At 37.6% G+C, this 17,595-nt stretch overlaps 1 protein-coding gene across 2 annotated transcripts in view; it reads right to left on the bottom strand.

Annotated features, from left to right (window-relative positions):
- BMP2K (BMP2 inducible kinase) overlaps nt 1-17,595 on the bottom strand; it is a 130,747-nt gene that overhangs the window by 78,663 nt on the left and 34,489 nt on the right. The window lies entirely within an intron of this gene.

Genomic DNA, 17,595 nt, shown 5'->3' with positions numbered 1-17,595 from the left:
TTCCAGGGGATTAACCAACGCTGTTATACGACGATAATGAATCTCATTTCCTCTTGTCAGTATCTGATTTAGGACTGCATATGTAACCAATTTTGCTATGGGACATAAGGGAAAATTGGCTGGGTACTGTAGGGAAAGACTGTCCACCCAGAAAAAAAGAGAGACTTGTGAAGAACACCATGCTCTTCTGTTGGCTTTTGGATTTTGTTATATATGAATATGATGTTTAGACCTACTGCAGCTATCTGTGGCCATGATGGACCAGATAGGGCCATGATGGACCAACAGGGTCAGAGCAAAAATGACCCAGAACACTGACATAGTTAGGCTACTTAATTAGACAACTCTGGAACCACCTCCTTCCAAAAGTCTTTTTTTTTTTTTTTTTTTTTAAGATCTTATTTATTTGACGAGAGAGCGCGGCAGAGGGGAGAGGCAGAGGGAGGGGGAGAGGCAGAGGGAGAGGGAGAAGCAGACTCCCCGCTGAGCAGGGAGCCTGATGCAGGGCTCAATCCCAGGACCCTGAGATCATGACCTGAGCTGAAGGCAAACGCTTAACCCACTGAGTCACCCAGGCGCCCCCTCCTTCCAGAAGTCTTACATGATATAAATGTCCTCATTATTTATGCCACAGTTATTTGGACAGTCTGTTAACTGCATTTGAGAAAGCAAATCCAAAATACATTGCTAGGTATTCTCAAGAACAATTACTTCTGTCACATCTAAACAAAGACTTCCACCTGAAGTCTTTAAAGCTCATCCTGGCAAAGGATATTACATTGCTTAATGTAGTTTAAAACAAAAAATGGTGTGTCATTTTTATCAGTTTGATAGCCCTTATAAAGCAGCATCCTGAGCAATGATAAGGCATCTGCACTCTGATTCAATGCAAAACAGTCAAAGGAAAAATTAACTATTGGGGATAAATGACAGGGGGGAAAAGAGTTCCTAAGACACTCCAGAATCAGTATGGATTCAATCCAGGGTCTTCATATCCCACAACTGCAATTCCAAGAAACTGTAAAACTCCTACCTTGTAGATTTGGATTTCCACATATACAATGTAGGGGAAATCAAATCACCCAACTCACAAGGGGGTTACCAGGAAAGAAAAAGATGATATTCGGGAAAGTCACTTGAAGTAAAAGCTCTAACAATGCAGGGAATTTTTTTAAAAGAAGTTCACTTAGCATTAGTTTCATATGTAAACATTAAGAAATTAGTAGCACTAATAAAGTACTACTTCAACCATTCAAATTTCATTTTAAAAAATTTAAAGAAAATGCTAAAAGTTAGGTCTAGATATAGAGGTAGTATGAGTATAGGTCAAGATAAATTATTTAACAGCATTCATTTTGAGATATTTTTCTAGAGATTCCCCTAGAACAATGCTTCCCAAATACAGCTATGTATCAGAATTGCCTGTTGAGCTGGTAACAGAGAGAGAGAGAATGAATTTATCTTGAATGGTTTTCCAAGTTCTGACCCAAGTCTGAATCAGAAAGCCTCAGTCAGGCCATGTGTGTGTGTGTGTGTGTGTGTGCACGCGCACGTGTGTGTGTGTATCCCCCTACACTTTATATAATTCTACTTGTGTATATGTTCTTATAAATACATAATAATGTAAACTGGTTATTAACTGGGGGAACGGGGAGCAGTCTCCCAGTTGGTTCTGATGTACACCCTAGCTAAGTATCCACTGAATCAGAGATAAGTTCCCAGAGGAGTCATGGATCCTATATATCCATTCTCAACCACCCACAAAACAAAGTAACTTTATGCCCATGAATTAGGGAACTAGGGAAAAAATTTTAAGTTTCCTTCATAAAACCCCTAGTCCTAAAAGTTTAAGTTTTTAATTTCACTAATCCGAAATTAGACCTAAATCCGGCCAGATGTTAAATTTTCTAAATAGAGAGATAATGTGTTCATCAACTGTGATTTATACCTAAACAAGGTAAATAATGGTCATTAATAGTGCCTGCCTTGAGAATGAAAGGGAATAATTCATTTGTATTTCTCCAAATACTATATTTTCCAGCAATTTCTGATAATTAATTAGCTAATATTATTTGTTTGAAGAATGCATTTAGTGGTAATTAGTGAAGACATTATAGTAATCCAAGAAAGGAGTATCATCTTCTTGCCACCAACCCATATCTACCAAATTCTTCAACACATATTTTTCCTCAGAGAAGTCTTTCATGACCAATCCAATTCATGCTCATCATTCATCACTCCCTCAGAATTTTTGTCTAGAGTTTTGACTACATTATCATGTAGTCACTTATCATCAGCACAGAGTTGGCTTGACCTTCTCAACTCACCGCATACACTTATCATAAGATTACTGGCAGTTAACCACAAATTCCCCTTATTATATATTTCTATGTCCAATTCAATATATTGTTCAAGTCCAAGCAAAGGCACAGTTGTTAATTAAAGCTATATTTATAATTCCAAATATGGGCCTATGAGGGTATTATAAAGCATTCCAAATGTGCCCAAAATCCCAAGAAAATAAAAGAACTAATGACATATTGGTCTGACAGAGTAAAATGGGAAATAAATGTGTATTTATGCAAGTTAACATGAGAAGGAAAATTACTAGTATCTTTTATAATCTATAAATCATATAATATAGGCATTCCTTCCCATTTGTGGGTATATATTCTGAAAAGCAATGATTATCAGCCTTGCCCCATTTGTTTCCAGGGTAAGACATGCGGTTCACATGTGCAACCACTCACAGGTGGCCAAATTTAAGTATCACCTCTTTTCTCCCCAACCCAACACAAAAAGTAATCATATTTAAGTGAAGGAGTGGCTTGAAATCAACCTAAATCTGTTTCAGTTAACAGTATTAAAATAATGACAATGTAGCTGGCACCTGACTGAATACCACCTTGGAAAGCACTGCTCTAGAGGTGCCAGGTGTCCTTGGTAATTGTGTATTTCTACACACTGACTTTTCTTCCTGATTAACCATTCCTCCTATTAAAAGCCATTATTTCTCCATGCTTTCATTTGTCTAACTTTTAATTTACTGATGGTGCATATATTTGTAACTCTCCTCAAATGTGTTCAGAAAGATAACATGAAAAAAGGAAAACATGAATGACAGAACCAGTTTCTTTCTTTATTCTCCCTGCACTTCCTCTGGTACAGATGTTAATTTACCAACTAGAAGTACCCCAAGGAGTAGAAATTCATCAGGAACAAAATAATCCTGAGAACACCACTAAGTAGTCCACTGGGTTAAGTGAACAAGAAACCAAGGACCTCGGGACACCTAGGTGGCTCAGTCGGTTAAGCATCTGCCTTCAGCTCAGGTCATGATCTCAAGGTCCTGGAATCGAGCCCCACATGGGGCTGCCTGCTCAGCGGGAAGCCTGCTTCTCCTTCTCTTCCCCACTTGTGCTTTCTCTCGCTCTCTCTCTCTTAAATAAATAAATAAATCTTTAAAAAAAGAAAGGACCTGGATTAAGATATTAGTTTTATATTGTAATCAACCTGAGATAAATCATAATGAACAATCCTCCATTTAATCTCAAGTGTCAGCTGCCCAGGAAATCCTCCAATTACCTTATACTGATAAAGTTTGTTTTTAAGGTAATTTTTACATAGGTTTTATCAGATAATACTTATACAAGTGTCTGGTTTAAAACATAGATACCAGGGCGCCTGGGTGGCACAGTCGGTTAAGCGTCCAACTCTGTTTCAGCTCAGGTCCTGATCTCAGAGTTGTGAGACCGAGCCCCACAGGGTTCCGCACTCAGCACAGAGTTGGCTTGACCCTCTCTCCCTCTCCCTCCAAAACCACACGTATGCATGCTCCCTTTCTCTCTCAAATAAATAAATCTTTAAATAAAATAAAATAAAAAATAAAACATAGATACCCATATACAAGGTTTAGCCTTCCTCCTTCCACACCTTTTTTTTTGATGAAAATAGAATCATCTCCAGGGACTACAATAACACATGGCTTAACACATCATTTTTAATAGTTGCATAGTATACTATACCATGTAAATACCATAATTTGATCATCTCCAAGGTGATGGTCATTCAGGTTAGTCTGGTGTTTTATTTATCTGTCTCTTGCCATTACGGACAATGAAGGTTGCATTAAACACCCTTGTACAATCATTCTTAAAGACTGGTGCTTTTGTTCCTGTGGCATAGATTTCCTAGGTAAGTCCACCAAAGGAAAAATACGTTTCAGATTCAATACTGCCAGGCTAGACCCACAAAGGCTGTGGCAAATTCAACCAGCAACCTAAGGGCCAGTTTTCTCACATGTTCACCAGGACACTTAAAACTTTGCCAATTTGATAAGACTCAAGGCGCTGTTATTTCTATCTTGCATTCCTCTCATTACCAGTGAAATTGAGCATCTTTACCTCTTTTTGCTGGCCATTTATATCCCCTCTTCTGTGACTTGCCTTCCTATCACTGGTCCCTTTTTCTAAAGAGTTACCTTTTTCTTTCAACCACAGGAGAGCATTATAGAACTCTCTTAACATACAGAAGTTGTATCTATTTGGTCTATCACTTATTCCATTTGGTATATGATGGCCTATTTTGCAAATTCAAAAACACATGTTTAATAATTTTATGAACGTAAAAAACAGCATGCCAGGACACACACCAAAGCTTGACTCAGAATCATAGAATCGGGGAAGGGGAACTTAATTTTTTCTTTTTTCTTTTTTTTAAAGATTTTATTTATTTGACAGAGAGAGAGTAAGAGAGCACAAGCAGGGAGAGCAGCAGAGGGAGAGGAAGAAGCAGGATCCCCGCTGAGTAGGGAGCCCAAAGTGGGGCTCAGTCCCAGGACCCTGGGATCATGACCTGAGCCCAAGGCAGACGCTCAACTGACTGAGCCACCCAGGCGCCCCAATTTTTTCTTTATATGCCATTGTAGTGTTGGCTGTTATATAGGGTGTGTGTTTTATTGGAAATTTTTAGAGAAATAATGTAGAATACTTTTTTTAAAAAAAGATTTTATTTATTTATTTGACAGAGAGAGACACAGCGAGAGAGGGAACACAAGCAGGGGGAGGGGGAGAGGGAGAAGCAGGCTTCCCACGGAGCAGGGAGCCCGATGCAGGGCTTGATCTCAGGACCCTGGGATCCTGACCTGAGCAGAAGGCAGATGCTTAACGACTGAGCCACCCAGGCGCCCCAAGAATACTTCTTTTAAATGAATGCGAAAAGAACTCATCAACTTAAAAACAGATATAGGAAAAGTACTTTCCACTGCTATACAGTAAAGGCAGCATACAAAAGCAAGTCACACAAAGTCAAGATATTTCCAATTAATATATCATGGTCTCAACAGAAGCATCTCCGACTGTACTCCTCCATAACAAAAATAAAAGGATTTTTTTTTAAAGATTTTATTTATTTATTTATTTGACAGAGAGAGATAACAAGAACAGGAACACAAGCAGGGGGAGTGGGAGAGGGAGAAACAGGCCTCCCACCGAGCAAGGAGCCCGATGCGGGGTTTGATCCCAGGACCCCGGGATCATGACTTGAGCTGAAGGCAGACGCTTAACGACTGAGCCACCCAGGCGCCCCTAAAAGGATTTTTAAAGGCATAAATCCATAAGGTCCAAGAGAATGAAAAAGACAAGACATGCCAACAAAATTTTGTAAGATGAAAAACTTAGGGACACACGGTACAGGATTAAACAGAACAGGGAAAGACCACACCAAGCATCTGATTAGGAGAGGGAAGGAGCAAGGATGAGCAAGAAGCAAGCCTAGTCTAATGGCATAAACCTGAAAAACTAAAGAATTACGGGGGCCCTTTGAATGCAGGGAGAGCAATGAGAAAATAGGAAGACTGGCTTAAAGTCTTCATAAAAGCATCAGACCTCTAGATTCCCTACCCTACCCCATTCCTCATAGTCAAGCCAACACCAACCCCCAGGCAGGGTGAGTTAAACCAGCAGTAATCTGGGACACCAGACACCATTTGTAGGCATGGGGACAGGAGGGGAAGGAAAGGTGTAGTCCTAAAAACAGGAGAATTAAATAAAAGTCTACACACTGAAAAGAGAATCTCCACCTCAATCCAAGACCACTGTTCAGCTACAAGAACCAGACAGAGTGCATCCTAATCACAACAAAGAAGTTCTCTTCTTGGAAACTGGATAAAAAAAAAATACAGATACTGAAATTTGGGAGTCACAGAATGAAAACAAAGTGGCTTTCTGACTCATCACATTGAAGTGAAGCCTGAATCAAGAAACCCTTATAATTTACACAAAGCCCTTCCAATCATCACTTTAAAGAGTCTCACTCTTTAAAAAAAAAAAAAAAAAGGCAAAAAACAAAAACCAGACATCAAAGTTTCATCAGACACTCACAGAAAGCCTCCAACACGAAGAGATGAAAACAAACAGGAAAAAAGCAACTCTGAAGAGATGCTAGGAGCTAAAGAAATCATCCAATCAACCTATAAATATTTTCAGAGTGGAAAGAAAATACTGTAGTCATGAAATAAGAGCAGGGTCCTATAAAAGGGATATTCAGAGAATGAGGAATGACTTTTGCAAATTAAAACTAAGAGATCAAAAGGGGAAAACTTCAACAGAGAAGCTAGAAGATAAAATTAAGGAAAATTTCTAGAAATTTTCCAGACAAAAGAAATAAGAAAGAAAAGACAGGAACATAAAAGGACCAGTCCAACAGATCTAATATCACAATAATAGAAGTCCCAGAAAAAGAAAATAAAGAAGAAAAGTATTATCAAAGATATAATACACACATTAAATCCCAAACTCGAAGTGCATGGTTTCCATAAGTAAAAAGCTAACCTTCCGTGTGTGTGTGTGTGTATATATATATATATATATATATATATATATATACACACACAATGGAATATTAGTCACAAAAAAGAATGAAACCCTGCCATTTGCAACCACATGGATGGATCTAGACGGTATAATGCTAAGTGAATAAGTCAGTCAAAGAAAGACAAATACCATCATTTCACTCATATGTAGAATTTAATAAACACAAACAAAGAAAAAAAGAGACAAACAGACTCTTAATATAGGCAACAAACTGGTAGTTACCAGAGGGGAAGTGGGTGGGGATGGGTGAAAAAGGTGATGGGGATAAAGAGTACACTTATCGTGATAAGCACAGAGTAAGGTATAGAACTGCTGAATCACTATATTGTACACTTGAAACTAATATAACAATATATTTTAATTATACTGGAATTTTAAAAAAATTAGAATTTAATTAAAATTTAAATATTAAAAAAAAAGCACTAACCCAGTAAATAGCAAGCATGATGAACAAAAAAAAGATCCATTATCAAGGCTCATCAACAAGAAACTTCAGAAGGTTCAGGATAAAGAAAAGATCCTAAATGCCACACACACAAAAAAAATTTTAAGATTTTCTTTATTTGAGAGAGAGAGCACAGAGGGAGCAGCAGAGGGGGAGAGGGAGAAGCAGACTCCCCACTCAGCAGGGAGCCCAATATGGGGCTCGATCCCAGGACCCCGGTATCATGACCCGAGCCAAAGGCAGACACCCAACTGACTGAGCCATCCAGGTACCCCCCAAAAGGTTTTTAAATGGTTGCAAATTTGCCTTATTTCGGGGTGGCTTTAGCCCTATCTCCTTATCTGGCCATCTCACAAGCACTGAGTGAATGTGTAAGCACAATTAAGCTCATACAACTTTTAAATAAGCATATTATATACTGATGGCATCATTTTACCAAATACTTCATTGTCTAGTTGAAATTAATCTGACAACTTTTATACTTGCTTCAATAGTTTTCTATTTCCAAAGTCATCACAGTAAGACAATCACTGTAAGATAACTGTATAAATAATATTAAGAATAATGTCAATAAATAAAAATGTCCAGAAGCTATAATCCACATCTTATTAGATGACCCCCAAAAAACCCCTAGATATTACATAGTGAGCAAGACAAAGTATTCCAAATTCATCATTTTAAAGAAAAGACTAACCAGAGAGATGAAACAACAGGACTTGATCCTTTATATTAATAACAGACACTACAGGGGATTAGAGGTTTTGAAGTAATAAACACTGCTAGGTATAAAGGGAAGACAAGAAATGCCTGGTCTAAGTTAATGGGCACAAAATTATTATTTATTGGATGAATGAATCAATGAATGATGACAAAATGCTCCACTAAACTTTTCCTTGGAATCCATCATAGCAAGGGAGGAGGAGGAGCAAGGCTTTTGGAGTCAGACCTGGAATTAAATATTAACTCCACCATTACTAACTATATGAACATAAGGCATATCAACTTCTGAGCCCTAGTTTCCTCATGCATTTGGCAAACTATTATAGTAAGATCTCACAGGACTACTATAAAAAGTGAAAGAGATTATGTATGTAAAGTGCCTAATATCACCTATTCCATAGGTGGTAGCTGTTATAGTTACTACTACTATGATTTCTATTGTGCTATTAATACTACTCCATCTAATGAAGTTTGGTTACACTACACATTTTCAAGAATACAAAGAATGGAAATAAACACATGCCTTAATAAACTAATATAAACACAGTTAAGATTCAAAGAGACATTTACCTGCATAAACATGACCCAAATCCTTTGTACATCCAGGTATTAATAAAATGTCATACATAATTCAAAACCAAAATTAGCTTTGTAAAATACTCATTTTAAAGACTTGGAAATTTAAGATAAGTTAAATGAAGGCTAAAAATAACTCTTTTTTCCAAACACAATAAACCACCTTTATGTTTTGGTTTCTTGAAATCTGTGTCTAATGGAAAGCAACCCTTTAGAGTCACTCAAAATGTCTAAATGAACCGTTCCCCCATGCATTTTAGGGTAGAAACGTCCTACAAGTTGATTATTTTATTAAAAGCATTACTCTGACTCTACATACATGAAAAATATGATATATATGTGGACTTTGTCCCCAGTTCCTGGCACAGAGCTTCAAAAACCCATGGTATTCCCTAACAGAAGTGTGTTTTGCTAATGAGGTGCATAATGGTGGGACCCCTAGCTAGCTTTAGGTTGGAGACTGGCCCCAGAAAAACCTACTACATGATTAAGAGGGTTGGAACTTTTCAACCTCCTGCCTCTACTTCCATTCTACCTCCCAACCTCTGGGGAGAAAAGAGGGTTTAAGAGACTGAGTTGAATCACATGGTCAGTGATTTAATCAAATGTGCCTATGTAAAGCAGCCTCAATAAAAATTCCGAATAAAAAGGCTCAGAGAACTTCCTGGTTGGTGAACATACTCAAGTATACAGAGAGTGGCATACCCTGCCTTCTTGTGGACAGAGCTCCTGCACTAGAGACCCTTCCATACCTTATACCTTGCCTTATATACCTGTTCAGCTTGGTTGTTCATTTGTAGCCTTTATAATAAAATGGTAATCATGAGTATATAGGAATTCCTTAAATTCTGAGTCATTCTAGCAAATTATCAAACCTGAAGAGGAGTCATGAGAAACCCCGAATTTGCTGTCAAGCCCGTCATCAGAAGTGCTGAGGGCCCCCAGGCATCTGAAATAGGGGCAGTCATCTGGGACTGAGCCCTTTAATTTGTGGGTCTGCAAATTAAATTGAATTGTTGGACACCCAGTTAGTGTCAAAGAACTGTTGTTGTAATACAACTACTTATCCTAAAAGTAAGTAGTTATGGATGTATTTTATCTTCTACTTAGCAAGATGAGAAGTATGCCATATCAAGCAACAATCAAGAAACTTTTAAATCTAACCATAATTCAAAGTGGATTTTCAATAATCCAAAAAGGTCTGGAAGTCAACATCAGATATTTTGGAGACATGCAATACTAAATTAAGTACTTAGAAAATATTTGTTTATACAATTAGACATCCTTACAAGTTACACTGCACTTCTTTAAAACTCTCACAGCTTCCGGTCCATACCATACAGCATACTTGATCTTTTGTTCATCAATCTGCCTCTTCCATTAGGTATTAAGCAAATTGATGAAGATTTCACACAATAATAAATGCAAAGTAAATAATCAAAGTGTGTTCATAAATAATGGTTCAATCACTTTTGAAGTAACCAAACTCCTCTGAAATGAAAAAAAAAATGAGGTATTTTTTAAATGCCTCATTAAAACTAAGATACACTCTGACAAAACCTGACAAGTAAAAGAAGTTTCCTAGTCACTATAAGAAATTAATCTCATCAGGCATAACTTACATTCAGTGAATGTTTCTTAGCTCCTAATCAGCACTTTCTTTCCAGAGAACTGAAAATCCAACTTGGTAGAAGTTATATAAATACAGAATTACCATTAAATGTTTCTTATAACCATGGTTCTCAACCTACTTTCTTGCCCAACACACTGAAAGACACTACTCATTTCCAAAAAAATGGTTAAGAGACTGTCAATGGAGTTGGGAGGGAAAGGTAACAAAATTAAGAAGCATAATATTAAGAAATTGATTCAGTTAAGGATCAGCAATGTATGCCAAAATTCAAGATGAACGTTGATGAGAAATAGGATATTCCCATGATGCCAAAGTATCACAAGGAAAAAATTCCCTTATAAGGGAGAAATCTGGGAGTCATTAATACTGCCTTAATATAGACATTATGTGCTTCCTGATTACCTACAAAGTACTTTTGTTAAAAACCTTTCACCTAATAAATCTTAAGGCTGAATTCCAGCCTACATGAAAGACGCTAGAAGAGTAAGGAAAATAGTAACACAGAGAAACAATCAGACAAAGTCCAAGATATTGACTCTGGCTAGTTGTCTTATACAGTGTTCCACACGTAAACAAATGAGGGGGATAGGGTTATTCTAGATTTTATATTATTTTAAAGTTTTATTTATTTATTTGAGAGAAGAGAGAGAGAGAGAGAGCACACAAGTAGGGGGAGCGGCAGAAGGGGAAGGAGAAGCAGACTCCCTGCTTAGCAGGGAGCCCGACCATGACGCAAGCTGAAGGCAGACACTTAACCAACTGAGCCACCCAGGCACCCCTATTCTAGATTTTAAAAGACATTACAATCAAATGCATTATGTAATCCTTGATTAAATTCTAGTTTTGAAAGAAACCATAAAACATTTTTGTTGGTGAAAGAAACCATAAAACATTTTTGTTGGTGAAAGAAACCATAAAACATTTTTGTTGGTGGTGAACTGTTTGAAGTAAGTAATAGATAGAGTATCATTTTACTTATTAGTACTTAATGGGTATTTAAACACATATATGTTCTTAAAATGTGTACATTATCCTCCATAACCATAGTACCTCTGTCCCACCTAAGAAAATGAACAATAATTCTTCTAATACATAGTCATTATCCAAAATTATCCATGTGTTTTCAGAAATGTATAAAGAAAATATTGTAAAATGTTATTAGTGGTTGAATCTAGATGATGAGCATATGGTTATTCATTACACTATTCCTTCAAGTTTTTTTTTTAATTTTTTTTTTTAAAGATTTTATTTATTTATTTGAGAGAGAGAGAATGAGAGACAGCACGAGAGGGAAGAGGGTCAGAGGGAGAAGCAGACCCCCTGCTGAGCAGGGAGCCCGATGTGGGACTCGATCCCGGGACTCCAGGATCATGACCTGAGCCGAAGGCAGTCGCTTAACCAACTGAGCCACCCAGGCGCCCCTTCCTTCAAGTTTTTATTATTTTAAATTTTTCATGACAAAGCTGGAAGAAAAGGAACAAGAAACACAGGATGCTTTTCCCGCAGGTAATTCCTCTCTCCCTTGGCATCCAACAACCGCACCACCACCACTGAGAATTATTATTTTACAAGACTGGCATTTCTGCGCTGGGGGTCACAAATTGGAATGCCTCCTGTATCATATATGATGAAGGTCTTGTATATCTGTGACAACAGGAAGTTTCCTTATTCATTCTTTTTTTTTTTTTTATAAATTCTTTTTTTTTTTTTTTTTAGATTTTATTTATTTGCGAGAGAGAGAATGAGAGACAGAGAGCATGAGAGGGAGGAGGGTCAGAGGGAGAAGCAGACTCCCTGCTCAGCAGGGAGCCCGATGCGGGACTCCATCCCGGGACTCCAGGATCACGACCTGAGCCGAAGGCAGTGGCTTAACCGACTGAGCCACCCAGGCGCCCTCCTTATTCATTCTTCATTTGCTGCTGTTTAAGTTGACAACTTCCCTTCCCAATAAAAATTCACTTACACCTCCAAAAAAAAAAAATAAGTGGGTCTTGGAGAGGCAGCGCTTGTGCGTGGGAGAGATTTAGGCCGACCGAGTTGTGGTGGTGGTGGTGGTGGTGGTGGTGGTGGAAGGGCGGGTGGGAGCTCCAGGCCGGGTCTCTTATTATACAGACTCACAACTTCCCCAAAGGCACTATAAGTCTCTTGCCACAGAAAATGTTTATGGTATCCTAGATACCTACAGCTCCAACATCTTGACACACACAAGCACTTCATATTTATGAAAGACTGGGCTTTAGCAGTGTTTACTCCTATCAAGTTTGTTTTCATAGGGAATGGAAGAAGAAAGATGGAAGGATAAAATTACATGTGGTCTTTCTGTATTGTGTATATCATCATACATCATGCAAATCAACAAGACAGGAGGAAATACCAAGCTGTCAGCAACTTCTGGTTTCAACCTTTGCCAAAGAAAACAATGTCATTTGAAAATTGTCTTCAAGATAAGTGGAACAGGCACTTATTTTGCTGTGGGATTTGAGCCAGAAGAATGATCCTCCTACCCAATGCCCACTGGCCTGTGATACATCAGAGTTTCACTATTTTAAGTTAGGCAATGACTTCAGAAGTTTCTTTTAAAAGTGAAAATACTCCTAAAGAGGATTACTAACTTAAATTCTTGCCAAAGTTATCGTATCAGTAAGTGCTATCTAGTACAAGGCAATGAAAGAATGAGTCAGGTATGTTTGATTGGCAGGGAACAGGAGGAGTTTTAGAGAAGAAAAGGCAAGAGCACAGCATTCATATAGCCCTAACAATATACAGAGAACTTCCAAGTACATTATCTTATTTACCACTCATAACATCATGAGGCAGTTTAACTGATATTCCCACTGTGAGATAAGGAATAAACTAAACACTTAGAAAGAAGGTAAGCAGCTAGGTCCAATAACACAAAGCTGAAAAGATGGAGTGATAAGTCTTTTCCCCCCATAAATCTCACCTTCTAATGATTTTTACATCCACATCTGTCCTTATTAGTTATGTCAGAAGAAAAGTCTAGCTATATAATCACAAATGGGAGGACCTAGGAAAAACATTAAAACTGAGGAGAAACAAAAGAAAAATGGATAATCAAGAGAAAACAGCCTTCCCCACTCCCAGAGTTTTCTTCTTGATAGAACCTTACTGAATAGGCAGTATTCCTTATAAAAAAAAAGAGGCCTTAGGTCAAACCATGTTTGATTGGACTGCTCAGTGCCTTAGAATACTCTGATATTTCAGATGACAACCTACATTTTCAGTTTCTCTTAAAAAACTTGGAAATAAGGAAACAGTGGGTCCTCATTCCTGTATGACATCAATGAGATGAAGCTGTCAGTTGGTGCACTCTTTACACAGGGCATGTGCTCTGTAGTGTGTGTGAACTCTCTCTACTCTCCACCATTTCAATGCATTCACTGGCCCACTTCACTCTTACATTACCTGCCTGGCCTGTGCAGACATCTGAGTTTGCAACCCCTACAACAGGAACTTCTAAAAACTTACCAGCCACAGTATTTACACTTGTTATACTCATCCAATGCCTCTCTCCTCAACTGGGTGTAAATTCCATAAAAACAGAGACTGTACACCTTTTTTATCACAGTGTCATCAATGTTTGAGGGCCACCTTGCCTGGCACTCACATACTGAAGCAAATAACTTAACATTAATAAAATGGTTCTACTGAAAGTAATTCTGATAAGCTACAATTACTACATTGATCTTCTGTGAATAAAAAGCAATTAATCTGACTCATCGTTTTCCTTTGTTGTTCACTATACTTCTAATACACAACATAAATTCTGAAAACATAAATTCTGGGATTTCACTTCTACACCATGTAAATCTTTCATTCATTCTTTCAACAATATATATTAACTGCTCACAAGGTGCCAAGCGCTATACTAGGTGCTAGAAACAAAACTATAAAAAATTCAGAGACACCCTCTTGCCCTTTGTGAGCGTTCATTCTAGAGTGACTGAAACAAAATAAGCAAATAAAATATACACTATATAGGAGATAGTGATACATCCTGAGAAGAAGAAAATTAAGTGGAGATGGATAGCAGACTGAAAATTGGGTTGGTGGGAGGGGTGAAGTTGAACTGTTTAATCTAGATGCATGGTGACGGCCTGGGGTGATTTTTGAGTAAAGATGGAAAGTGAGGGAATGAGCCATATGGATATGAGGACAAGTGCATTCCAGGTAGAGAAAATAGGATGTGCAAAGGCCCAAAGACAGGGAGCCTTAGCTGATATGTTTGGAGAACAGCAAAGGGACCAGAAAGCCTAAGCTAAACCAAAAAGGAGAGATAACAAAGAATTCAAAGAGATAAAAGGGAGCCAGACCATGCAGGGTCTTATGAATGAATGAGAGTAAAGATGTTGGCTTTCACTCCAAGTAAAATGAGAAACCACTGGAGAGTTCTAAGTAGATGAGTGACATGACTAAACTCATGTTTTAATATGACCACTCTGGCTACTGTTTGCGGATTAGAGTTGAAGGCAAGATTAGAAGTAGGAAAGCCAGGTAATAGGCTACCACAATAATTCTGTTGAAAAATGATAGTGGTATTGAAAAAAGCAGTGGGAATAGTGAGAAATGAAAAAATTCTCGATATATTTTCAAGGTAGAGTGGACAAGATTTGTTGACAAACTAGATGTGAGATATAAGAGAAAAAGAGGAATTAAAAAGGTCTTCAAGATTTCTGGACTGAGGAAACTAGAAGGATGAAATCACCATTAATTGAGATGGAGAAGACTGTACTGGAAAACAACATGGGTGTCTCATTTCTACTAATCTTGTAAGCAGAGGCACTAACTACCTCTGTTTTGGACTATCTGTTCAAGATTGCATGGTAACAGCTTTAGAAGATACAGCCTATATATCCCTCTGGAGCAAAGGACAGTTTAGTTTACTGCCTAGCATAATAAAAATAATAATGCCCCTCCCATCTTCTCTGGGGCAGACTTAATACACATTATAAAAGATTCTGGTTCCCTACACTCAGGGTTCCTCTCCTATAATGCAATCCACCGTATGCACAGGCCTCACCTGGACCCTTATACATAGCCCTATGGGAACTGAGGCTCTGGGAACTGGAGCAGATGCTGATACTCTGGCTACAGCTACTACTGTAACAAAATCCTTTGTCTCGTGTCTTCTGACAGCATGCATGTAACTATGGCAGGCTAACCTGTCAGATTACAAGTCAGGTAAAATCTCAAACTCTGAATAGTTCTTGACAAACAGGGAAAGTTTGGGGCAGAATATCAAGAGCATAGTTTGGACACATTAAGTCAGAGATGCCTACTGGACATTCAATTGTAGATATGGAAGTGACAATTCGATTTCCAAGTGTAAAGTCCAGAGAAAAGATCAAAGCAAGAGATATCTTATATATCCTTATTTATACCTGAGTTTTTATCTTTTATCATTATTTATAGCCAGCGAGAACAGTTGTGTTCCTGTATCAAAAAAAAAAAAAAATCCCCACAAAAAAAAATCATTATTTAATAGTAAAGCATCATTATATTTGTTAGCAAGAATCTAAAATCAATAATCTCTTATGATCTTTTTATATGCTCTTGGTGGATGTGGAGATTAGTAAAATGTTACCACCATAATCATATATCAGGAGCCTTAAAATATACATATTCTTTGCCTCATGATTTTATTGATAAAATTCTACCATAAGGAAATTAGTGAAGATATGGAAACCTGTATTTCTATCAAAATGTAAATGACTAGGCAAATAACATTACATGGGATGGCATTTTGTGTAGGCATTACAAAAATGCTAATATAACACATAATACACTATAAACAAAATAATCTAATTGCCTTCAGGTAGAGCTGAATTCAATACACCAAGTTTGTCTTTCAACCAATAAAATTCCCTTTTGGTAAACTAATTTGTGATGGGTTCCTTCTGTTTGCAGTTCAGAATCCTAAATCATCACTTACATTAGCCCTTGCATCAGCCCTTGGAAGCTAGCCATCATTTATAAGATTATTTCCACAGGAATGCAAATATCATGAATTTCTTATTAACTGAGAATTATTTATATAAAATGTTTCCAAGGTAGAAACTCAGAAACCAGAATCAATGATATTCCTGTGTTTGGGGTATTAGATAACAGTAAGATAAAGGGGGCCAATACCATAGATAGTTTCTTATAATGCTTAATACCACTTTGGGATCCATTTTAGAATATTAAACAAAAGAAGTTATATATTTGCATATGTAGATATTATATGCCCAGACACTCAAATATGAATGCTGTCACCAAAATTATTGACATGGATTTTTCACATCACTGTCATAATTTAACACAGTTCTCTAACACTTCTGTTTCAAACAGACTGCAGAGACCATCATAAATTCTTTTCAGTAACTACAACATGGGAAATTTCCCACTTCTTGAGACTGAAGAGAATTTCAAAAACAGTTGTAAGTTATCCCTAAAAAAATCAACTAAATGAAGAGAGAAAACAAAGTTTTTGATGGGTTTCAAAGGTTTGGGGGAGGAAAAAAAAAAAAAGTATATGGAAACCAGTACATGACAGATCAATAAATCTGTGTATTTTATAAAATGGTCCTGAAATTTCTTAAATGACTTCTAAAATGTATTGTAAGAAATGTCTTTATCAATGGACAAAAATTGAGCTTCTTGATAGAGATCACCTGGTAAAACAACAACTCATTTTTTGTATATCTATCAAAAAGATCAAACTCAGGGCACCAGGGTGAGTCAGTTGGCTAAGCGACTGACTCTTACTTTCAGCTCAGGTCATAGTCTCAGGGTCCTAGGATGGAGCCCTGTATTGAGCCCCATGTCTGGCTCCACACTTGGCAGGCTGTCTGCTTCTCTCTCTCCCTCCCTCTCTCTCTGCCCCTCCCCCCCCACTTATGCGCACTCTCTTTCTAAAAAAATAAAATTTTTTTAAAAAATCAATTTTTTCACAACTCTGAAAACTACCCAAAAGTGCAACAATTTGAGAAGCTTTCATTCAAAACAAAATAAGTGAATCTCAGTAAAATAAACAGTGAGCTTTGTGACATTTTAACTTGTCCTATTCCTATCATTCTCTCCCAGCTCCATGTTAGTCTTGAAAAGATACAGCTCACAACAACAGTAACTGTAAAAACTAGCAGACACTGGCAGAAACAAAACAGGCTTGGACTCACCAAAAAACACAAGACTTGTCACTATTAGACATGTCAGGCACCTCCCTGGAAAAGTTCCATTCTCTGGGTCTGTCTTTATTTGACCTGACTCAGATTCAATGTGCAAAAAGCACTATCACCAGAGCATTTGTTGAAAACAATCAGCGGCAACTACATAACACTGCAGCTGTC

Source organism: Mirounga angustirostris, unplaced genomic scaffold (genome assembly GCF_029215605.1).
Source record: "Mirounga angustirostris isolate CCGP_5_RB_7025 unplaced genomic scaffold, mMirAng1.0.hap1 SCAF_2, whole genome shotgun sequence".
In the NCBI taxonomy this organism is placed as follows: domain Eukaryota; kingdom Metazoa; phylum Chordata; class Mammalia; order Carnivora; family Phocidae; genus Mirounga; species Mirounga angustirostris.
The sequence above is the reverse complement of the archived record's forward strand: the minus strand, read 5'-3'. Positions and strand labels throughout refer to the sequence as shown.